Here is a 26,695-nt window from a genome sequence, read left to right on the forward strand (position 1 = left end):
ATCGCGATTATCCTCCGTTGTTTATGCAAAGGTCGATGCGTGGAAAAATGTCTACAATGTCATCTGATCCAACAACAGACATGGCATTCCACTGAGATGGCGGGTAGGGTATATCCTTGTCAACACCAGCGATGTTTGAATATAAATGTCAATTAAATCAGAAAATTGACGCATTTTCGATCAGACTCGGCAACCTTTGAAATTCAGCAGCCATTTTGAAAATAGTGACGTCATGTCTCCTGATCGACGCCCTCAACGACGCCACTTGCGTTCCGACTGTATAGATATTTAACTTTCCCAATTTTTTTAGGGGGGTCACTCTAAATTTCTGTAGCAGAGAGGTGGGTTACTCAAACACGTCATTGTTGGCAGGGGCGTTACTCGTAATTTGGAGTTTCTAAAGCAATTCCTCCGACCCCCCAGGCCGTAAATAATGACGGCTCCCTTACAACATAAGACAAAATTTAACAAAACAACGGTGAATAAAATTCAAACAACCAAGGCATATTTATTTTAGTTCTGACGAACGTTTGTAAACCATGATCAGGGAATCCACCAGCAATATTTTCCAAAACCTATTAGCATGTCAAGTAGAGCATTCTTGGTAATTGAAAAAAGTAGTTCGATAGATAACTTGGTGTCTAGTGCCATCCCCATCTATTTCTACTCATGCCATTCGAACTTTATCTATTCCTACATAGATGATCTTGTTCTTCAAATAAAACACACTTTACAAGGTTAAAAACTCGCTTAGATATAATTCCTTACACAATTTTGAAACAATTGATAAGAGGGACACTGGGCGATAACGTTTAATCTGTCTTTTGGTACAATTCTTGTGTACAGGTACAACTGAAGTGTTCTTTCACTTTCACGGAAAACTCTGTCATGGACGGACCGATAAAATATAAAAGTTTGAAGATTGTAAAGAGAATCAGCACATTTTATAACTATCCAAAGCAAACACCCATAGCTTTATATTCATTCAGGGCAAATAGTTCGGACTTAACCTCTGTCACTGATATAGTAAACGTAAGCAAAGGATCATGCAATTAAGAGTCTAAATTAGGAATGGTATTCATGTCTTTATGTCGGACCGAAAATCAACTGGCTCGGGATGGCGAGGGCCCTAAAACATCTGTTCAACCAGCCGGGCCTGACACTCAAACCTACTTTTAGCAACCATCTGCGAGTTAGTTGCTTCTCAAAATATTCAGGTATTTGTTTAAATATACGGGCTTTATCATATACCCATGCCCATATTGCTACATCCTAGTGACGTTCAACGTAAAATATCAGCCGTGATATTTCACGGTAAACGTCGAGATATGCACGATGAACGTCATCAGTTTTAGAGTTTCCCGAACTACATTAGCAGTTTGTTGGTAAACAACGTAAACAACAAAATGGCTGCCGCTCCCCGCCTGCGAAGCGATGTCGCCGACGTAAAAACTTGAAGGGCTTCGAGGAACACGGGTATTTCTGGTTGCAAAATACGGAAATATCACGTTGAGTCTTGAAATGTTTTCCCATGGTATTTTTTTGGTCAAGTTCTAGCAAACATTCTGCCGTTCGCACGGCGCCGGCACTGTGCACGGTCTCCACCGAACAGGTAGTGAGCGCGTGGCGTGACAGCGATGTCGCGCGTGCGACGACACTGTTGACATGGCAACTCTAAAGGTAAACTAACAAAATGGCGTCCCCTCTCCGCGCGAGCTCCGTGCCGTACGACGATCGAAATCAGGATAGATTTAAAGCTGAGCAGTTTTTGATCGGTTACAGTTGTAATAGCATATTGCACCTCAAAATGTTCCTTCTGTATGACGATTTTTGTATCCCGGTGTCTTTCTTCTTGGGTTTCATTGAGATATGGACGACTTGCAGCGATGTCGTGCGTGATGTTGACATCTTCGTCGTATACTTTATGAATGAAGCCTGTTCACATAAACATTCTGATATTTATGCGCAAGGCGTAATAAAGTAAAGCCTCAAAATTAAAGGTTTTTCGTTCTATTAGTAAAAATTCCCTAAAATTATGGGCATGGGTATATGATAAATCGGTTATTACCCAATATCGCCTGTTCCTTGTGTCGTATCAGCATTCGTGTCATTTGTGCTGCGTCAGACACTCGACTTCGTCTCGTGTCTGACGCAGCACAAATGACACTCATGCTGATACGACACAGGAACAGGCGATATTGGGTAATAACCTCTAATTACCAGCTCAAACACATGGACGAATATTTAGGGGCTTATTTGAAGTTTTTTTCTCAAACAAAGGCCGAAGTTCATTCTACTGATAATAATAATTTCGTTTTTAATGGATAGAGATGCTTATTGAAGATAAGGAGAATGGGAAAAGGTGTGGGATATAAGATTTTCTCCACAATTCTGCTCTGTAAGTGTCTTTCCTTAACATGGGTAATTTGATGACGTCTATCTTTCGCACAACAAAGTTGTACACCAACGTATCGGACTGCACATCCTGTGTGTTTATTACACTACTCATCAGCATAGTGAATTGTTATAATCTGTCGTCATGTAAATATGAATTGTATAATGGCCCTGCAATGCACAAAAGAAACCAGCCAAAAAGCAATAAATGAATAACGCGATTGGAATTAATTTGAGAGAATTCGATCATCATATTGTTCAAAATTCTCAAAAGTGTTAGGTGGCTTATGGCTGAATGTTCCAATATTACAAATTACATATAAAAGCAAGTGTATAACTTAAAAATAAAGGTAGATATGCTTACATTTGCAGATTAAACCGACATTACTTCACTTTCCAATTATCCAAAATTAGTTTCAGTTGTGTTGAATTTAATTTAGTCATGTTTTGTCATTTACGTGAAAGTTGAAATAAAACAAAATATCTCTAGCAATTGTTCACTGTCCACTAGAAGATTAAAGTACTGCACACCAACGGCAAAGAAGATGCCAATCCCTTTCAACGAAATGATTCTTATCGCATTATGATTTAAACGGGAAAGTAGCTAAATATTACCTTAAAGGGAAACATAATTTCACCTTTTATCCCTTCTTAAATCACCCTTGAATAAAATGCAGCTAAAATTTGCAACATAATCGCACGCAACAGACGACTACGGCGTGACGAAGAGACGTTGAAGTAGACGACATTTATGAAAATGAGCTCGAAATCCTATGGGCGCGAAAGGGCTAATGCGAGGAACGTGCATGACGTCATAGGCGATCCACGAACGTGTGTGATAGCTTACCAATGCATTGTAGTCTATGACTGTAGTAGTGCATTTTTGCACGATACAGCATTTTAATGCTCAGTAGCATGAAAAATGATTAACTGTTGTGCAGTTGGATGCAAAAATGACTCAAGGAAGAACATAAACGGAGTTAGTTTTTTACTGTTTTCCAAAATTGTCAAATATACAAAGTTATGCTCGGCACCTTTCGAAAATGATTGTTTTATAAGGGATTTCGGGACTCTAAGACACTACAAGACGATAGTACACAATGTATTCCTATCTTGACATGCTGAGTCAGCCTACTATCGCCGGTTTTAACCAGATAAATATTAATATTGGCGATTTTGGGACTCTAATATCCGAAGACGAAACTACGCACAAAGGCTCTCTTATCTTGACAGCCTGGGTCTGCGAAATCACCGATATATACCCGATAAATATAGGCAATTTCAGGACTATACTTGGTAATATTGATACTACAAGATACTAGAATGACTTCTTGCCTATTGTGTCTCGCCACGCCGGGTCTGAGAAATCGCCGATATTCATTACCCGATAAATATCGGCAATGATTGCGGGACTCTAATATCGATACCAGACGATACTAGATTTACTTGCACTGTGTGTCGGCACGCCAGGTCTGCGAAATCACCGATATTAACCCGATAAATATCGGCGATTTCGGACTTTAACTCTGATACTGGACGATACTTTGTCAAATCGTGGGTAAATATCCGATGTATATCGGAGATTTCACCACCTAACAGATCTGACCACCTCTGTCCGACTCTTAGTTCAAAAATAGCATCCATGGCCGGTAGTCAAGAATCCTGCATGTTTTACATTATTAGATTTATTCATGCACGAAATACAGTTTTTACATTTAAAGCATTTTTTTCATTAAATGTCCACACAAAACTTTCATACACACGGCTATCGGGACTTCGTCGAGAGGGCCGATCGGATATCATCAGGAGTTTGGGAAGGCCTTGCACGAAATACATTCTTTACTACATGTAATACATTTTTACTTGACGATCGGGACTTGGACAGAGGATCGATCGGACATCATCGGGAGTTTTGGCTGGTCTTGTACGAAATACATTCTTTACAACAATAGACGATACTAGATTTTTCAAATCGCTGGCAAATATCCAATATATCGGAGATTTCATCACTTAACAGATCTGAGTAAGCCCGACTTTCTCAGTTCGACCCCAACTTCGAAAAATAGACGAGACTATAGATTTGTCAAATCGCGGATAAATATTTTCCGATATATTATATCGGAGATTTCGCAGCCTCAAAGATCTGGCCAAGCTCGACTTACATGGTAACACATAAAATCAGTCAATCATTCCGTATCATTCACAAACCAAAAATTAATTTTAAGCGACTGATGAAGAAAACTCTGTTTTAGAAACGTAGCGTTGAAGGATCGCAGAGTTACTTGGTGTCTCCAATCCAGTTTGGGGTCTATACAAGCACAGTGACTCCCTACACGGAATCATACACAAAACGCAAACAACCAAGAAATGAACGATGTGTGGAGATTTTTCCCATTATTACATATCCTTGCTCAAATTGGTATGGTTTGATTTCAGTCGGGGGAAAAGTAATACTCAATTTCAAATATCGCTGTCCGGACTCTAGAAAATGTCGTCTTACGAACGCGCTGAACAGTACTCCTCTAAGCTGCAAGCTCTCTATCGCTGATGACGTCACACAGGCTCCTCCCACCAGCCCTTTTGCGCCCAGGGAATCCGAACTCATTATCATTAATGTCGTTTACTTCAACTTTTCTTTTCGTCGCGCCGTAGTCGTCAGCGCGTACAATTATGTTGCAAATTTTAGCTGCAATTTATTAAGGGTGATTTTAGAAGGGATAAAAGGTGAAATTCGCTGAAATTAGGTTTCCCTTTCATTTGTTTTTAAACTGTTACCATTCAATTTTACTTATTTACATCGATGATTTTAAAAAACGAAAAAAACACACAGCAGGATAAACGTATTGTAGGATTATTTTATTTGACCAATTACTTGCATGGCGGATCATATCAGTAGCTTTGACTAGTCATTCTTTAGAATATTATCATATACCCAAGCCCATATTGCTACATCCTAGTGACGTTCGCCGTAAAATATCAGCCGTGATATTTCACGGTAAACGTCGAGATATGCACGATGAACGTCATCAGTTTTAGAGCTTTCCCGAACTACATTAGCAGTTTGTTGGTAAACAACGTAAACAACAAAATGGCTGCCGCTCCCCGCCTGCGAAGCGATGTCGCCGACGTAAAAACTTGAAGGGCTTCGAGGAACACTAGTATTTCTGGTTGCAAAATACGGGAATATCACGTTGAGTCTCGAAATTTTTTCCCATGGTATTATTTTGGTCAAGTTCTAGCAAACATTCTGCCGTTCGCACGGCGCCGGCACTGTGCACGGTCTCCACCGAACAGGTAGTGAGCGCGTGGCGTGACAGCGATGTCGCGCGCGCGACGACTGTTGACATGGCAACTCGAAGGGTAAACTAACAAAATGGCGTCCTCTCCGCGCGAGCTCCGTGCCGTACGACGATCGAAATCAGGATAGATTTAAAAGCTGATACTTTGACCCGCGATCGAAATCAGGATTAGATTAAAAAAGCTGAGCATTTTTGATCGGGTACAGTTGTAATAGCATATTGCACCTCAAGATATTCCTGCTGTATGACGATTTTTGTATCCCGGTGTCTTTCTTCTTGGGTTTCATTGAGATATGGACGACTTGCAGCGATGTCGCGCGTGATTGTTGACATCTTCGTCGTATACTTTATGAATGAAGCCTGTTCACATAAACATTCTGATATTTATGCGCAAGGCGTAATAAAGTAAAGCCTCAAAATTTAAGGTTTTTCGTTCTATTAGTAAAAATTCCCTAAAATTATGGGCATGGGTATATGATAAATCGGTTTTTACCCAATATCGCATGTTCCTTGTGTCGTATCAGCATTCGTGTCATTTATTCTGCGTCAGACGTCGTCTCGTGTCTGACGCAGCACAAATGACACTAGTCATGCTGATACGACACAGGAACAGGCGACATTGGGTAATAACCTCTAAATATCCATCAGCTAAATGCAAATATCCGAGCGTCAGCTAAATGCAGATATCCGAGCTTGTCTATATGCTTATACACATGATCTAATGACAACATTGTTTGCATGCATTGTCCTTATAAAATGCACATAAGAATGTTAGCAATCCCTTTTTGTCTTTGCAATGGTCCCGTTTTGAGCACTGCTCTCCAGAATAACCTTTGTTTTTCTTGCTGAGTTTTTGTGTTTCTGGATATGACTTCAATAAATCACGGATTTGTTCTACAAAATGTTTCTTGTCATTCTCGACTATGTAATTTACAGATGACGCATGAGATTCTTTTATTAAAAATTCGGCAAATCCTGTTGCGTCTGATGTAATAAATGGAGTGCCAATATTGGCTGCTAGAAGAGCAGGCATTCCAAAAGCATTTTCCCCGTGTAAAGTAATAAATGACATTGTTTGAGATAGTGAAGAATATCATTCAGGGAACTTGGAGGGTAACTAATAATGCGCACTTTTTGTTGTTTGTTCTATTATTTAAAAATGCACGAAAGGAATCTTTAATTTCATTTGACACGCCAAGTAATTTCCATCTTATTTGATTTTCCTTTTACTTAGTCCTCGATATAGATCACCAATGATTCTGCAGACATTTCAAAACTTTGAAATTGTCTTCCGTTATTTCCATGTCTACATGGAAAGTTAAAATTTCGAAGAATGCTTGAAATTCCAAGTCTTTTATAGGTGGTGCAACTATATCTGTCTTTGGGTGTGGTAGATAGAGATGAAGATTAATACATGGGTATCCTCGTAGTTTGCTTTTAAAGTAATCGAATATTTAGTACCAGGTAATAGGACAAGATCAGCTGATTTGGCACAGTCCTCCATTTGTTTTTGTTGTTTTGCCAACTCTGAAGGCGGTAGGTCTTCGTCTTCTGGTACGTAGAAGAAAATTGGAAGAACGGCTGCATTTATAAAATATCTATCTCGAATATAGGTTGCTTCGTCGATAGTTCCATTTATTTGGACCGCGTGACCTATTATAAACTTTACATTCTCCAATTTTGTAATTTTAGGATAATAGAAATCTGTATACATTAGACTTTCATGATATGTTATTCCTCTTCTGACTCTCACTTGTTCATCTTGGTGATCAGAGTGACTCCATTGTTAAACGCATCAGTTTGGTCCTCTGCCGAGGCTTTGTAAACGACACAATAAACTTTGAATTTTTGACTCGCAAATGTTGTAGCAATTTCTCTGCTAATCAAGGCAACTTCGAGATTTGTCTTGCTCGGAATCCATTCGGTTCCAATGACCAACACGCTCCCTGTAACCAAACACGATCGAAGTCACTGTTTGTTTGGCACTGTGAATTCTCCTGGATTTTTCTGCGCAATCTTTGTTTAGCTTAGAAATACTATTTCTGTTTAAATGTAAATAAATGAATTCTCCCAAATGTAAAATACCAGCAAACATTTTAAAACCCTTCTTTGTAACATATTATAAGAGAAGTATAAAATTAACACTGCAGTCCGAAAGGATGCCCGAGGGGAAGTGTTCGCAAAAAAAGCAAATTTCATTCCTGACAGCGGCGACAGCGGACATTGTATTAATTTATTTTCAATAGAATCTCGATCGAAATCTACACGCGTGCGGCTCAAGTGTTCAGGTCATGTCATGTATATTTTCATAATAACTCCTAATTGTATATTGACCTACAATAAAATCATCGTATTCTTTTGATTTTTACAGGAATGAAATCGACGACATTATCTACAGTGTTGGTGATACTTTTTGTTTCAGCATGTTTTGGCGCACTTTGCCCAAGTTTGGCGCCATTGTGAGCTAGAACGATATGCGAGTCATCAAAACAACAACGTATCAATTCCAATATAAGAACGATGAAAGATAGATAACGTCGTTCACTACACGATTACAGCGGAGACTTTGCGCCCGTTCGCGTCCGTTCTGTAAGTTTTTCAATTTACTGCAATTTTCGTAGTTAATATTCATTAAAATTACAACAACCTAACAATTATTTGGTCTGTACAACTTAAGAGACGCTTACTGATTAAAATACGTCAAATAGCCATTTAATTGAGGGAAGAAGTATATTTAAGTGATCGGAATAAAAACAATGCAAAAACCTAAAATCATCGGGATTGTGTATGTCAATCAATGGGTCACCGTGTAAATTTTGACCGTCATTGGTTAGGTATCGAGGAATTTGAACCTGCGAGAAGTGTGCAATCTGTTTTGTACATTAGACGCCATTGTTTTGTAATGAAGCTCGAGCTTATTCACCACATCGTAAAATGAATCACACCTGAAAATAACCGTTGGTTTAACGTTTTCATTTCGCCGTTATTTCTTATAAAATTTTACAATACGAATTTCACGAGGCTTAACTAAAACTCTATCGTTTTATTTTTTTTAAGTTTCCCTCTTATTTTAATTCATTAACGATCGTTTGTGCTATTAGTTGTGTTTTCACCTATCTTGCATACGACTAATATCGCTTTAGGAATTTTTGTATTTCTTCGTGAAATCCTTACCGATATAGCATAATGCAAAGGGTAATGAATTCTGCAACACTTTCATCAATATTTAAGTTGGCAGCAAGGCAATTCGGCGAAATATCCAACATTACGCGGAAGGCGGATTTGACTCTCTTTACGTCGTACTCGAGGTGTGTATGGCAAGAAAGTTGGGGCGCTATTATTGCCCGAAATGGGGAGCCTTTCGACTGAAGTGTAATCAACTATCATAAAACCAGTCAGTGTAAAGCGACTGACTTTCATTTTTGGTATGTATTCAGTAATGCAAGTCCTTAACCAAGAACTGTCCATCTAGAGAAAAACAAAACTTGTTCAAGTTCTGTCAGTCCCACACATCGTTTACGTTACATAGACGCAACCCCTGTAGATTTTGATCTTACTCGTGATTGAATAACAGTAAATAACATATAATACACTGGACAAAATGCTGGATAGGCGTTCGTTATATTGACATATATTGACGTATATTGAACACAGTATTACTTTTATACGTAACATATATCTTGTATATGAAACATTTCAATACGTTGATATGCATAGCGAATATCTATGCAGATCAAGAGTATACATAGGCCTAATGCTGATGTTTACACACCAAATGTACACTGTAGTTTGCATTTTATTAGTATACGTACGTGTATGCTTGACGTTTTTGACACATGTACAGAATCAGTATATGTGTATATATTGCTGTAAATCAAGCATTTCCCTAAATTCCTATTTTGAGTTATTTTCAATATTCAAGACATCGTTGTGCTGTGGGCGATAAAATTTGGCACCATATTGTCCAAAAGTTACTTATTTGTTGCACGGCATAAATACTTTCTTACCACACATCATACTATGGCAGGGAGGCAGAGGGTTACAACAACTTAGAAAAAAAATACAATGTCTCTGATATCACTCTGAAAATACAAGGAAAAACGTCTTAAGGAAGATACTGCATAAATATCGCAAAAAAGTGATAAAGAGTACTGTCAGTGACGATTATTATAATGTTGTTACCAGAGTGTTTTTCAGCTGCCGCAAATAGATGCATCCCTTGTTCCTTATAAGCAGGTCATGCAATAATAAATGATTTTCATCTTCAATTCATTATTTCGACACAAATCAAAGGTTCCTGAATACAACCATTCAACTACAAATCCTTTACGTTAGCAAAATCCCAAAAACAATAAATGCCACATTTTTCTTCTTTGCTAGATTCGTCATCAATTTTCATGGTTCATGGCTTAATACTGAGAAATTAAAAAGACGATGTAAGCAAAGAAGTGTGCGACTAAAACACAACATCGTTCGCAAATAGAACACGAAACATACTCCTTGATATCAGCAAGTTGGACGCCTAGGTTACTGCCAGTTTGTAAGATAATAGTTCATTCGGGGATGATCAAGCAAACAAAAAGCTGACTAATGAACTAAAATTTGGCCTACACTGATGGGCAAATCAAATCAAATCGTATTTTCTTATACGTATGCATAATTTAAAATCTATGTACCTTGGATGTAATATCTCTAACATTTTTCTTTGACTGCGCAGCTTAGAACATTACACCAAACTCATATTTGCTTCACTGCACCTAGTGCCTTGGTCTGTCCATTGACGAAATTACCATAGTTTGCCACTTTTAAATGCGAAATATTATTTTGGTACCCCTACTCGATATTTGTTCATTAGCTCGATCCTCATAATAGTCGGTTGTATTTTACCTTTTCCTACATATTTCTCACTATGTCCATGTAACTACATTGACCATTGAAATAGTGTCCGACATTGGAGAGATAATGCAATTCTGCGTTCTTAAATTTACAAAAGTGTAAGTTTGTAACATCTTGGTAACTTTAAGTTTGACAGAAGTAGTTCTATTCTCCTTCTTTCCACCCTATCATGTTTTTTTTTTCTAGAAATGGATCGTCCAAGTCGACATCATCCTCGGATAGTTCTTGCAGCATATGTCTGTCTCCCAGAACAAGTGGGCACAAAAGACCAATGGACTCGTATTATGAGCTAAGTGTCTATAGAATGCCTTTTCTTGTTAGTGGCTTGACATCAGCTCAACGCAGAACTGGAACATGTCAGATTCGACAAATCTTGCACATCAAATGAACGATACATTAGTAGATTCTGACTACCTGCATTCTTATAGAGTCCGTTTTGTGCTCGTTCACGTGCATGCAGTACGTTTTCTAGAAGCAGTTGTTCACAGTCTGTCCATATGTCTGTTTGTTCTGGTAGAGATTCAGGCGTACGGTATATTCGCTAGTTGGAATTCCTTCCAAAATCTGAGAATGTTTGGTGAATCTTGAGCTGGGAATACACAGAGGCAGCACAAGTAGGTACACATGGTATAGCAGGTAATTTGGGGTAAGGGCATTGGCTAAATATTTAGCTTGAAAAATTCTACTTGGCCTTTATGAGTAATGATGCCAGTGACAAACGAAAGACGTGTGATAGATGCAGTACGACAATAACGAGTCTTGTACTAAAACTTGTGAGCTGTTTGTTAATATCAGAATAACTCGATCCGTGGAGCTTGCATGCAAGGACATTCTCTGCATGGAAAAATCTAAAGGTGGCATTAAGGATTTCCTGATAGTCACTGACCACTTCACAAGATATGCCATGGCACAGCCATCATTGGACAAAATGCTTGATAGGCGCTTAGCATATTTATGTATATTAACGTATATGGAACACAACATCAATTGCACACATAACGTATATCTTTGTACATGGAACATTTCAATACGTTGATATGCGTAGCATATATCTGTGGAGATCAAGAGTATACATAATGCAGATCTTTGCACACCGAGTGTACATTGTACTTACGCATTTCATAGTATACGTACGTGCATATTTAACGTATTTGACATATGGACAGAATCAATATATGTGGCATTTGTTGTATATCAAGGATTTCCCCCAGTGCATTCCTACCAGAAATCAGTTCGGCAAAAATGCTAAGGTTTTGTTTGAAAGCCTCATGGTATATAATGATTTCTCAAGAGGTGGCATTCTGATGAAGGTAGTTAATCCAAATTTGGACTTATTAGAGAACTCTGTTGCATTAACTTACATACTTAAATCAATAACTACACCTTACCAACATAGGGTATTAGTCAGTGCGAGAGATCTAACTGATGTCTCCTTAATTTGTAAAGCACTTAGATAATGAGAGCAAGAAAAACTGGAAGTCTTATGTAGCACCTTTAGTGCATGTGTATAGCTTCACGAGAAATGACAGTGCAGGTTTCTCTCCTTATTTGATGTGTGGGCGATGCCAAAAAGAAGTATCAAAGGACGCGTACCTCTGATAGAGCTTGGAGAGAACTGTCCCCAGATACACACAGCGTATGCTGATATTCTTCATAAGTGTATGGAATATGCTTATGATGCTGTGTCAAAATAGTCCGAGAAGAGAACTCTAAGAAAACAGATCTAATGACGTCTAGAAGGTAAGAGATGCAGTTCTGGAAGTAGGCAATAGAGTATATGAGAGATATGTCAATATCAGTGGAAAGACTAAGTTTTCTGATAGATTGGAAGAAGATCCTAGCAAAGTTATTTGCAAGATTAATGAAAATGCACCAGTGCATGTGGTGAGACAAGAGTCTATAAAGAGAGGATAGGGGACACTTTATTTCAATTTTTTGTTGCTCCGGCACTCTTTACCAGGATCAGAAAAGTCATCCTCAGTGATGAGTTGGAAGTCTAAAACGCATCACTAACCTTAGCTTTATGGTTGGCCAGGCAAGTAGAGTTTTTCATACTGAAAAGGACCTTCTTTGAATGTGCACCTAAATGTCATTGTGAAAGAAAACAAGGCTGAATTGCGATCAAATTCAAGGTGGTATGTCACAGTAATAGCCAAGAAATAAGATCAATGCCAAGTGGTATTGAGCGATAGATGGGAATATTGTTTGAAAACTGTACCCCGTAACTATTCACTGGTGCCAGAATAAGTGTTGTTGTGATACACTAATAAGTGAAACTCAGGGAACAGTTTTACCACCACAGTATAATCCCCAATAGGCAAATGGTACAGACCTTGGTGCTTGATGTGACTTGCTCACTGCTTGTGAAGTTGGACAATAATAAATTACACAGCATCAGTTTATTGTTGTTATGAGTAGAGCAGTCAGTGCACGTAGACCGAACAGACAGCTACCAAGGTGCTGATGTAAAGATAAAAGAAATGGTGCTTTTGAACGAAATGCAGTAATATGCCCAAACTTTGCTGCAATGTACAAGCAGTTCTTCAGAGGTGTGGACTTGACTGATCAACAGCTGGCTTACTACACGCTGGGTTGATCATCACCACGGTGGCATAGAGCTGTGTTTTATCACGAGCTGGACAAGGCACTCGTAAACGCTTTCCACAACATGGTATCAGTTTCATTGATACGGACAAAGTGGATCGAGATTCAGATGACAGCCCATGTTTTGCACACAAGAAGTTAAACAGCTGATAGGTAATCTCTCATCATGGCAATGTCCCCAACAGCAACTACTCCGAAGGCACCATGTCTCATTCCTACGAATGTTGAAAGAGTTGGTCATCTAAAGGGTTGAATCCGGATGGAAGACGTGGATATGTGATGTGTCAACGTTTAGGACGGGTAGTAGGCCATGGAACTCGTCCTAATCGTTTCCATGAGACAATCAACTTTTGCCTCACTTGCTAGTTACCATTGTGTCATCCATGGTATAGATAAGTGTGCTGGTGAGAGCACAATGTGTGAATGTCTTTGGCAGAGGACAGCAAAACTTGACAAGAAACAGACTTAACATTTACCCGCATTGCAACACTTTATTACACGGTTTATATGAATTATGAAAAAATCACTCGTAAAATATCGGTGAGTACGATGTACTTTTGTGTATGTGTGTGTGAAGTGAGAGATCGAGTCTAACGCATTTTGCATTTGGGGAAGATCAAGTTACTACGATGATTGCATCAGACGATCGCTAGACACGGTCACATCCAGAGCAGTTCCTGTTTTGGCAGAGATCGAGTCAGGGTGTGATGAAAATTTGTCTGAGTAGCTAACGGTCGATTTTCCTGGTCTGTCATCCCACAAACTTATAATAAAATATGATTTTATTATGTAAATAGGTATTTTACATTCATATACGGCTCCCTAGGCTATACGATCCGTGCATTCATCAACACAGTAATAATCATATGCCAACTCAGGGTAGTTCAGGCTATAACTGCTCAAGCTGACAGCTGCCGACCGACAAACGTGGAAAACTGAGATGAGTGATAGTGGGAATCCGTCGCATGTCCTGCTTTTATTGGAATTGATCTTTTCCTTTAGTACCAATTTCATTGTCCACTATGAAGAATGTATACTATGACTCAGAATCCAGGTTCAGTGGTATGACAATTAAACAGGCACTTCCCTGTAAAAGCAGGATTATCGTAAATCTATGCAAATGTCAAAAAGCCACGCTACTGATCAGATGTGCCGTGTTTGGTCCGAGAATCCCATGATTTTGACATGTTTCAGGCGTTCATTGTAATTTAATATTGCACATGATGTGTGTGAATATATAGCGACTAAACTTAAGTTGAAGATAAACTGAAAAAATATTGCGTTTTTTTGTGGGAGAGTGGGGACGCATATGTTACAAAACATGTTCCCTGTGAGACCATTGACTCCTCTTTGAATATATCACGACCAGACGTAAGTGTCGATCTTGATTATTGACATTTCTTGTACGGTCAAAGCAATGCTATGGGAATTCAAAAGCTCTCGCCCAGTGCATGCAAAAGGCTGTATTACAGTAATCCCCCTATTGTGCGCCCACGGTCCTGTATCTTCCCGTTTAACAACAGCGAGAGAAAATAAGAAAATAAACCAGAATTTCATCCAAGTCTGAAGCTTAGGATCTGTCGAATATTAAAAAAATGCCCCGTTACCATCTGACTATGGCAAATGTGTTTTGTTAAGGTACACTCGAGCATGCATCTAGTCCGGGGGGGGGGGTCGGCAATGTTGAGTCAGTTTAATCTGAAGGAAGCAAACAAGTAGGATTTGGATGTGGACGTGTCCTTGGTATGGTCCGGGACAATAACACAATCCTAATGCATATGATCAACCCATAAGAGGTACCATGCACTATATAGGGGGGATCTGTGATCAGCACATCCTCTTCGGATGTAAGCAATGTTCCAACGTTTCAGACAGTAACAAATGCAAGGAAACAAGAATCTGCAGACAAAACAGAAACCAACAGGGCGTGAAGAGTGTGGATAAAAAGGCCAGATCAATTGTAAATGAGACTAAGTTGAGGAGCGGTGATTAATACCACCTCCATATACTGATTCATTATAAAAGTGATGTTTTCTTAGTAGAAGAACAACTTGGGTTGACAAATATGATAGAGCATGAAATTCCAACTGGCTCTTGGGCCACGACGGGTGCCCTTCAATAGGTCGCATGAAGTTGAGAATTTATTGACGGTGGCCTTTAAGCAGATGTAATCAAACCAAGCCACAGCCCATCATTAAGACCTTTAGTACTGTTAGTAAAACATTTGATGGATTACTAAATTTTGTGTAAATTTCAGGTAATTTAATGAACTAATTGTTGGCGATTCATTTTGGATTCCAACAATGGATGACAGTTTAGTAGTACTAGGTGAAGCGACCTTCTTTACCACCCTGGACCTGGCAAAATGTTATTAGCAGGTGCTAATTAACTTATCCGATCGAGCCAAGACATCATTTGCGTGTCATAAGGGCCTAATTGAATTCAACATAATGCCCTTTAGACTGATAGGAGCACCTGCAACATTTCAAAGATTAATGACACCCGTATTAAGTAATTTGAAATGGGAAATATTGCTGGTATACCTTGGAACATTTGAAAATAGTCTTCAGTGAACTACATGAAGCAAATCTGAAGCTGAACATTGGAAAGAGTGTGTTCGCTCGGCCACAATGGAAATGTCTAGGCTTTACAGTTAGTAAAGACGGTGTCCACCCAGACCCAAGTAACGTCAACACAATTTTCACTATCCTAACCCAAAATCAGTCACTAAGTTGCATTGTTTTGCGGGTATTAAATCATATTGCCGACGTTTTAGAGACAAATTTGCACATATTGCATAATCACTAAATGAACTAACTCAAAACAGTTTCAGTTTCAAATGGACTGATTCCTGCCGACATGCATTTCATGAACTGAAAGAAAGATTGACAACACTCCCAGTACTTGAATATCCCTGTTTCAAGGAAGAATTTATTGTTTAAACTGATGCAGCTGACACCGGACATGGTGCCATCCTATCTCAAAATAGCCATGTCATTAAGCATGCATCAAGAGCACTGACTCGAGCCGAAAAACAAACAAGGAAAAAACTGCTCGGTTGCTGAAAAGGAATGCCTGGCTGTTGTATTGGTACTTGAGAAAATTGGGGTGTATTTGAAAGAGACACATTCTCACTGTCGGAACAGACCATAACCACCTGACGTATTAGCAACACTTAAAGGAGCCAAAAGCAAAGGAAAATTAGCACGTTGACTTGTGCATTGTACAACTATGACTTTACCGTCATCCTCAGGCCTGGAAAATTGCGGTAGTAGCAGATGCATTGGAACGACTACCCCCATAAATTGAATCACATTGTCGGGGATATGGTCAAAGGATGAAATGATAGATCTACAGTGTTGTGATAAAGAAGCTAGAATAATGCGTTAGTGGACTAGCAGACACAGGAAACCTAAAATGGCTAAATATGAAAAGCTTCCTCACCAAACAAGGTAATTAACTGAATGAAATTGGTGGATAAATTGCTGGTCCTGACATCAACAAAAAGGGAGAAAAACACATACAGCAGATTGATACTGCAAGGACACCAGCAGGATAATTCCTTACGGTGTTTTTCATAATGAGATGGGCCACATTGGGCCAGCTAAAACAAAGGCCGCTGTTGGTTCAATGAATGTCTGTTTCCAATGGAAAAGAGATGTCAACACATGGTTCTATTCTTGTGAGGTATGCTTGCAGTGTAACACACACACTATTGTGACTTTCCTTCAGATGCTGAGCTACCCATTCAATTCATCGTTAATATCTCATGTATAGGTATATGGACTTTTTGGGCATCTCTTAATAACGCCAACAGGAAACTAATTGATCTTTTCACTGACAGTTTGTATCAGCAAATGGGTAGCGACGTTTGCACTGCTAGAAGAATAGCCGAGAACAACAGCAGATATATGTAATAAAATTGTCCTCCATATAATCCCCAAGGAAATGGCAAAGCAGAACGAATGAACAAGACAACAGCTGAATGTTTTGCTATGAGTCTGGCAGCCAATCGAACAGCTGAAAGTAGTGTGACTCTGGAAACCCCTCATTGGGAATAAGACAGACTTGCTTTCTTCCACAAGTAACACTAGGGGAGGGAGAGATGTTAAGGGTTACTTAAAGCGACTTGTAACTCTGAGAGAAGTCAACGAGTCTGCCGGAAAAAAAAATACTGGAGGAACGGGAGGCATGCAAAAATGACAAGGGTCAAAAGTTCGTTGTAAGTCTTTTTACAGTTGGAGAGAAAGTGTGGATGTTCATCAAAAGCTACTAAAAGTCAAATGGCATGGACCATATGCTGGAACTGTACAGGTGGAGAGACAATCTACAGCATCAAGCCACTCCATTTGCAGGGAAGACAAAAAATTGTCAAAATTGGACGATTGAAAAGACACTGTGACAAAACCTTCTCATCTGATGGGGAGTTACAGTAGTTCTGATTCTAGTAATGAAAGTGCTTAGGAGGTTGATGAACCGGTTCAAGTTGGTATGCTGTCAGACTCTGAGGAAAATATTACCAATGTTGACTAGCTACATCAGGCAGAGTTACCATCATGGGTGTCAGAGGAGAGTGCTGGATAGAGAGAAAGACAAGTCACAGACCGCATCACACACAGCAAACTCTTCTGGGGCACCAGGACTACTCCTGGCTAATGAGAGTGACTGATTTATTATTTGGCATGCTTTCATGTTCAAGGCATAAAACATTGTAACATAAAACACCGTTTACATTGTTTGAACTTCAATAGCGTTCGGTACATAAATGCATTGTTTTGCTATTCTATGGGGATGAGTGAAGAGAGTTACCTTTGAGCATTGGACTACTGCACAAATAGAACTAGGCAACCCTGGACACAGGAGGGTGCCGTTTTGTACTTTTTGTTGTGTGGTACGTCTTGAGCAGTGTTGAGTGTTGGCCTGCGTTTCGGTTAATGAGATGAAATATACTTCCCTTTAGTTCCTATTAGTGTGTGTCCGGTTTAATACTATGATAACACTATAGAACATTACAATGACAATAAGGCGAGCTAAAAGGCATCAATAACCAAAACTATCATGAAAACTGGGAACATAGTAACCACACTGGACACTTACACGAAACATCAAATCGGAGTACTGTGTCACTGACAGGATTTTTGTTTAAGTAAGATCTTCTAAATTTTTGAAAATTTATTTTTGGGCATATGTTCAGTGGTTGTAATTTTGAGCACCTAATTTTTTGTGAACTTCATAGAAACATATCCAAGGCTGGATGAGAACATCGAGCAATTGCTCTTTAATTCCGGCTTACAAAGGCAGTCTAAAACCTATTACATACTTTAAAATAGTGAGTCAACAAAAGGCGTGCAAAGACTTGGAATAGATTTTCATCAAATTGGATTGATGAAAATGAAGTTGAAAAAATTATACATTTTTGTTTATAGTTTTACATATCAAATATTTCAACGACACAATTTTATTTCAAAATGAAGAATCCCTTTTCTCTTTGACAAATTATCGACTTATACTGTATGATATAAACTGATGTAACTAACCTCTCTCCTCTGCCCGACATTTATCATAATCGCGGATGTCTTCTTCCTTTGGTTTCTTGTCAAAGTTAAAGGCGTCACTGGATAAAACAGAAACTAACATGGCAGCCAGCACTGGTAACGTATACATGACGTATATCTTCATTCTGAAGATGGAAATGAAAAGTAAAGTTAACTAACAGCTTGAAAACTGATATGGTCAATTGGAGTCTTATCGGTGTTCCGATTTCATTTTTCCTTTGTAAATTCACTGCAGCATGTCAAGAAGACAAATCAGCATTTTGCCAGTGTTACTGTTTCTCTGCCTGGTAAACACGCTCCATTCTTTTGACATCAAAGTGTTTACACTGTACTCCAACTTTAGTAATTTTAGAACGACATATGTTATCACTGATGTTAAACATGCGTTCGAAAAGCTCATCTCTTTCTCTCACTTTTATATTAAGAGGCAGTGAGAAGCCACGATGCAAAAAGATACGAGCATAGAGGGAATACTGCGAAACGAGTATTGCCGGTGGTACCGTGAACAGACCATTTACAGACCAATGAACTGGTAATTTTAATCATTTACCGGAGTTCATTGGTCAAGAGTAAGGCTAATAAATCCGCTTCCAGACGATGCTTTACAGGTAAAATAGCTTTTTGTAAATATTCGACCAGGATCTGATAAAGTTCATTACCAGAAGCATCAATTGATGAGAAGGGCAAATGCAAGGAACGTCAAAGATCGGCCTGGACACCGACAGCGGTTGTCGAAATGAGAGCATTCATTGGAGTGATTGTGCTGTTCGGAATTTGCTGGCAGCATGAAATCCAGCTGTCTTGGTCGAACCATGTTTGCTTTGGTCATAAGTTTGTCAAGAGAACTTTTTCTCATTATCACTTCAAGCTACTGATGCGATATTTGCTATAGCACACAGCCGTACAATGCTTGACACACCGCCATGTATACAGCCAAAAAAAATAATTTAGAGATAGGATAGCATGTTGAAAGTAGGAAATGTCGTCGATCGAGTGAATGGAATCAGCAGAAAGCAACAAAGCCAGAAGTGTGAACTGGCAATCGACGAAGGAGTCATCGCCTACCGGGGTCGCACAAAGAATGTTCTCTGCAGTCCAGCAAAACCGCGTATATATGTCATGAGAGTTTACACCTTCAGTGAGTCCACCATGAGTTACGTTTTCAACAACAAAGCCAATCTGCCTGTCGGTGATAATGGTCATCACCCTCTCGATCCTGATGCTGCAGACAACCCCCGAGTTTTCAAGGGAAACAAAGCCGGGCGTGTTGTATCCCCGATTATTTGACCTTACTATGAGTTAAGACATCATGTCATCATGGGCTCATAATACACTTCTGCCCTCTAGTGGTGCGGTATGGCAAATTCCTTGTGCAATTTTGATAAAAGCACCTAACTTGGCTCAGATGTGTCTTAATATTAGTTGAACAAGTTCAGATACCGAGCCGCTGAAAATCTGCTGAAATATTGCCATTGCAGCCGTTTTTCAAAATGGTATTTCTCACCTGGGAAATGTCAGCTGCAGAATGCGTTGAATAATTTGGGGTTGCATATTTTCAATTAGAAATTATAGGAAGAGTTGTTTGCAATTATTGTTCAACTTTCCTTCATCGCCCGACCTGTTAAACGAGTGAATACAGACAAAAACACAATTCTTATGCATAAAATGCACGGTATTAGATCCTATAAAAGGATTGCACTGTGTCAGCAGTCAAGAAATGTTAGGCATCGGGTTGGAGGGGTCTATGTGCACCTCTAGTATAACAAATGTATATTGATAGAAGCCTTAGGATCCCTAGAATATGTAATAAATTTTAACGAAAAAATAAAGGGATGCAATAACTGTTACGGTCGTATTTTGAAGAGTACCGCAAAATCACCATATGCATACTCTCGTGCAATTTTTCTGGTAGTACTTGTAAGTCATCTTCTAAGTTTTTTTAAACATAACCTGACTTGTTGGGTATCATTAGAATAGAAATTTATTCCTCCTTAAAATGACATATGAGATATGCAATATCTTCCATAGATTTTTTTATGAAATGGGACCAAAACTTACCCGATACCAAAAGTTAGCAACAAATTATAGCTTATCTCAAACTTTACCAATGTTTTACCTTGGCATAATACAAAAAGCAATGCTTTGTATGATGTTTGTTTTATTTAATACAGGGACATGTTAATCGTACGAAATAGACTTTTGAGAGAAAAAATATTTAGGTGCTCCACTTGTCATATTTTGAAGGGTACCGCAAATTCACAGTATTGCGAAATCGAATGCGTTTTCGTTAAACGTGTCCTCTTGGAAGTCATCTGCTGAGCTGATTTTTTAACTGAACATGGCTTATAGGGTAACATTGGAAAGTAGTTTTATTCTTCCTTCAGATGACATATTGTAATAGTCAATATCTTCCACGTTTTTTTTTATAAAATGTAACCAAAACTTACCTAATACCCCTCACTATATATTGCAAATCACTGTCACTGCCTGTCTAAAAATTCTACCAAATTGTAGTTGACATATGAGAACGGACAATGCTTTGTATACAATCCGTTTTATTGCTACAAGAACATGTCAAAATAGGAAATCGAATTCATTATTGACGTTTTTTTACATCCGTTGATTCATAAATTTCCATAATACAGTCTGGCCAAAAATCTATACAGAGGCATGATCGCATAATAAAGGAAACACATTCCTGGACAAAAGTTAAACCAGTCAATAACAGAGTTTGAACTTATGTACAGATGCGATTTTTGGTCTCTAGAAGTAATGCAAATGAAACATACAAAGTTTCTTTGGTCGCCATATTGATTATAATCTGCATTTAATGAACTCTGAACTCTGTTACGTAACAGTGTGCCATCTTTGGCGACTACTGTATTGAAAAGTGGTCAATATGGCCATCTCATGAACTAACTAAGCCCAAACAAAAAAGTCTGTGATGGTCTTCATTTGCTTGATTTTGTGTCCGGTGAAGTACAGTGGGAGCCAGGAATTTGCGTTAGTTGACCAAAATGTCGGAATGGAGCGAGCGTAAGCAAGTGGAGTTCCGAAAAACTAAGCAGTCAGAAATTGTGACAGGAATTTGAAGAAAGTACAAATTTATTTTATTTTAACCTTATTAGTTAGTCAGTGCCGCAATTACGGGGAGTCTGTGTTTGCGTACGTTGACTTTGATGTCATCGGTTTGTGGCTATACCACTTGTAAAGTGTCTAGAAATAATATTAGCCGATCAACTGAAATCCTACCTATCGGAGCATCACTTATATGCAACATGTCAAACAGCCTATCGTGATTGGCATAGCATGAAGACTGCTTTGCTTCTGTACATAAATATATCATGTTAGCTTTAAATTCACGCAAGGATGAACTTCTCGTAATGCTCGACTTGTCAGCAGCATTTGACACTCTAGATCATTGAATTTTCCTACACAGATTAGAACGGCGATTTGTTGTCCAAGTTATAGCTCTTAAGTGGATCCATTGACATCTGTCAAACCGCCTGCGGCGCATTGTCATTTGAAACACTACATCATGTGAAGAAATTCTTCGATTCGGTGTTCCACAGTGTTCTGTGTTAGGACTAATGATATATTACACTGTATACAGCACCGCTCGACGATATCATTTTATCTCATGATTTAGATTACACCTTATACGCTGATGATTCCGGAAATATACGCAGTCTGTAACACCCCTGATGACACTATATTAGATATAGAACAATTTTTTTTTATGATTTACGTGGACAGATGAAATCAAACACGCAGGGACTGAATGATGATAAAACAGACGTAATTCATTTTTCATCACGTTTCAAGGAAGATACTCTGACGGTTTTATGACGAGTCAAATCAACAACATAATGTAAATCGGCGTATTTTGCCTTAGATATAACGGGGAAATTTCGCTCTCTGATAGACACTGCGACAACCGATCGGGAAAGTTGTTCACGCGGTTGTAACATAGAGGTTAGACTACTGTAACAGCTTGCTGAATGGAATCAGTCGCTACCAACTAGTACAAAGTTACAATCTGTAAAGAAAGTTGCAGCTAGACTTGTCACCGGTACTAGGAAATTGACACCTGTCTAAGATCCATTAGCTACCAATTTAGCAAAGAATTATAATTAAGCTCATTCACATGACATTCAAAAAATATCTCTGGAAAATGCCAAGACTATCTCCGTCCACTGATGGACGCCCGTGTTTCAAATCGTTCCCTCCGTTCATGGAACTAATTCGTTTTACTGAGGCGTTACACAAACAAAACAACTATAAAATTACGGCTGCCGTGCTTTTCCAGTCGCAGCACCGATTTTATTAAATGATTTCCATTTTAATACTAAAATAAACTGTACTGTCGATTATTGTAGGCGTAGTATGAAGACATACCTTTTTAAAGGAATATTACAAGGTGCAACTTTGTTTTTATTTGCCAGACAAACATTTTATTTTTTATGTTTATCTTTTAGAAATACATGTTAGCCTTGTGAAGAGCACCGCGACACAGTGTAGTGCGCTTTTAAAACATAAAATAATAATGATAATAATTACACACGCATATATGATTGAGTTTTGATGTTTTATGTTGAATAGTGATGTAAGCTTAAGCAGTTTCATATCCTGTAGGACATATTTTACAACACAGCTTCGGTGCCATTGTCAATTAATTGCAAATTGTTCAAAACTTATAAAAATTAATATGCCAGCATGCACCATTTGCGATCATTTACTGTTTATACCATTCCTTCATGCAGTGCTCTAAAGGTCATGTTGATAATGTAGAGCATGATGTAATGCATCCTTTGTCATGTAAATTCTATAGCATGTACAGCGCCACCAGTGGTTGATACTTAGTCTGTGTATTCATTCAGTGTGTGTAGTAACAAGATGGCAGATGCAGTGACACCATACAGTGTACGCTCTGAGTGAGTGAGACATCCAGTCTCTAATCCAAGCCATCGGCCTTAATTGATGTACTGCCATGAAGATATGTAACTAAAGCAATTCATGCTTCAGTTTGGAACAAGTTTGTCAGTGTTTTGGCAATTTATGGTCCATAGGACGTTTTCGATGAGTCTGTTCCATACAGAGCTATTGACGCCCGTTCATGCTGTGTTGCAACTCATGAAGAAGTGTCATTTAGTCTGGTAAATATAAGTGAACTTGATATAACACAGTTGCAGTTTGTAACATACCGTCAATTCGAACGCTATGCTGCCGTCTTTGACATTGTGAGACGTTTAGGAAGAGAGTAACTTTCTCTGTTTTGTGTTGCTTTGAGAAGTTGCCGAACACAAAGAAACGAGTAACTCAGCCATGTGCATTATGCAAATAAGAAAAAGTTGAGAAACATCTGTGTCGAGTGTTTCCAGAACAGACTTTCACTTGCTGTTGACTTTATTACCTGAGTATACACTTTCGTTCAAGTACTGTATCCAGTAATATTAGTCGCTGATACCTAGAAGTCAGTTTGCTGTCAGTTCAAAGGAAGATTGCCGTGTATCTGAACATTAAAGCCATCGAGTACCAGCAGTTGGAAACCTATACAAGTCCTGTTGTGTTTGTTCATGACTGTATAGCATCGTTGAATTATCTGCTTGGAACTCTGTCAACAGGTTTATGTAGTCTTTTGATGTTGACTCACACTAAATGCCTGTTATCAGTTTAGATATTTTCTTTTGAAAAGTGTGTCGAGTTGAACAATATTGTATGCTTATAGAGAAAGTTTCATGTCTTGAACTAAGAGATACTGTAACACATTTTTCTTGGTAATAATTAATTTGATATATCATTAATTTTACCATTTGCTTCAGTGTTTTATTTTATGTTTAGTATACAGCAACACCTACGCGAGCAAAAGCCCCTACGACCATGCACAAGTCAGAAAGCTCAGTCCCAGTATTAAATTTAATTATGAAATGTCATGATAACTAGGTTTGAAAAAGCTGTATGAAGTAACATCGTTACAGAAGATGGTATTTTGTGAAAAAGTTTGAGATCATCCCAATGTCTTTCAAAAGCTGGTCATTACTGTGTCGTTCACAGGAGTCTAATTCAAAAGCACTCAGCGACTCATAAAAGTCAACTTTACAGTCTGTCTTGAAAGCTCCATCGAAATTCGAGACAAGATGACAAAATTGTACAAAGCTACATGAAGTTGACACTATGATAAATATCGCTCAGTTTGACATGACCTGCACAACTAGTTGCTTAATTTTTTGTGGGTGAAGAAACCTATGATAGCAGCCAGTAAAATATTGACAAAATACTTTTTTAGAATACTTGTACTCTAAAAGACCAGCGGGCAATCAGAACAGTGTTCAACATACTACACGATGAACTGAGCCACACATACAAAATCACTACCAAAGTTCCTTCTGACCAGCTAAATTACTGAAACATAAAGCGGACAGTGGGGTACATTTTGGTTCATCCTGGTATCAGATCACCATTGGTGGCTGTAAAATTTGTTACCCGCTGTGTTTGTTTAGATTTCATCTTGCTGCTCCAGATAGGAAAACAGAGTTTGGCTTAGGAAGTTCCCTTGGTATATTGCAATATCCCTAGCTAAATTGGTAGGTAATTACCAACTTGCCCCACCGAAGAATAATGGCACTAACTGTATAATGTCCACTGTGATGGTTTGTAAGTATTTTACGCATTTTCCTTCTTTTATTGAATTTATGCCTCTACATTGATTGCTTTATTGCCTGTCCTTATTTTGTCTTTGCATTGTCGTGTTTGTTGTGCAGATTTGTTGTTTGAATATTTTTTTTCATATTTTTGTTGCAGTTAACAAGTAAAACTGTCGCTTGTTAAGAATTTTTATATGTTGAAAACTTTGTGTTTGATATATCATTTGTCATTTGCTGCCTTTTTAAAAGCACGGAAGGTGTGTGTTCTGTTTTTGACACCATACAATTTGTATAAAAGTCGCTCACCACTCTACATGTATGAACTGCAATATTTAATTGCCATATAATTGTAGATGAAAACGTGAGCAACAATTCGTTGGATATGCCACGAAAAATACATATAGTAATTCCAACGAAAATTACATTATAGTAATTCCACCGATCGTCAGAGTGAATTAAGTACAGCAGCAAACGAAATTCGCTGCCATATAATGATTTTGGGTCCATGTATTGTCACTAGCACGAAGTCATAACTTCGTCAGGTTTGTGCATTCCCAGTGCCACATATCAGCGGCAGTGCCCTCTGAGCAGTAAACTTAGGTGTGATATTAGTTTTTATACCGTCCTAAAATATTTGGCACATTATGGTGTTATGTGCAGTGTTGAATCGATGAAGGGGATCGTTCACTCAAAAGATGAAGAATTGAAATATGTTGAACAAGTGACATCTACGCCTTAGCTTTATCGCCAAAATGCCTCCGCAACATGAACTCGCAAAGATGAATTTAAAATAAAGTCTGAAGATGTGAAGACCTCTCAAGTTCGCTCGGCTTGCATCCACATGCCTTCCAAGGCTTTGGCGTGGGTGAAGGTTTGAGAAACCACAAAATGTGGACAATGGCTAGCGGTGAAATCAGGGAAGTGAGGAGACTTTTAGAATCAAGAATAAGCCCCCCTGCCATTCATCAGAATAATAGTGGAACTTGGAGGAAAAAATCGATAGAGCATTGACATTACGCTGGCCAAAAGAAATTCAAAGGCAAGCACAAATATCGCGACCAATGATTCCCCACACTAAATGTCTGTCACTTCGTCGACCCTTGCTGTATTAGTCCTGTTTCAAAATGACCTACATTACACGTCCTACACACATGTACTGTTTGCTCTGATTGGTTAATCCGCTTCTCTAAGGTCCATTTTCGGAGTAGTCATTGGAGGAACCTCATGTGTTAAGTCTCATTGTTATGTATTATGGTCGGTCGTCCAGTCTTCACTGCCTCATTATGCAATGTCCCATATACTT

The sequence above is a fragment of the Ptychodera flava genome, chromosome 3 (genome assembly GCF_041260155.1).
Source record: "Ptychodera flava strain L36383 chromosome 3, AS_Pfla_20210202, whole genome shotgun sequence".
In the NCBI taxonomy this organism is placed as follows: domain Eukaryota; kingdom Metazoa; phylum Hemichordata; class Enteropneusta; family Ptychoderidae; genus Ptychodera; species Ptychodera flava.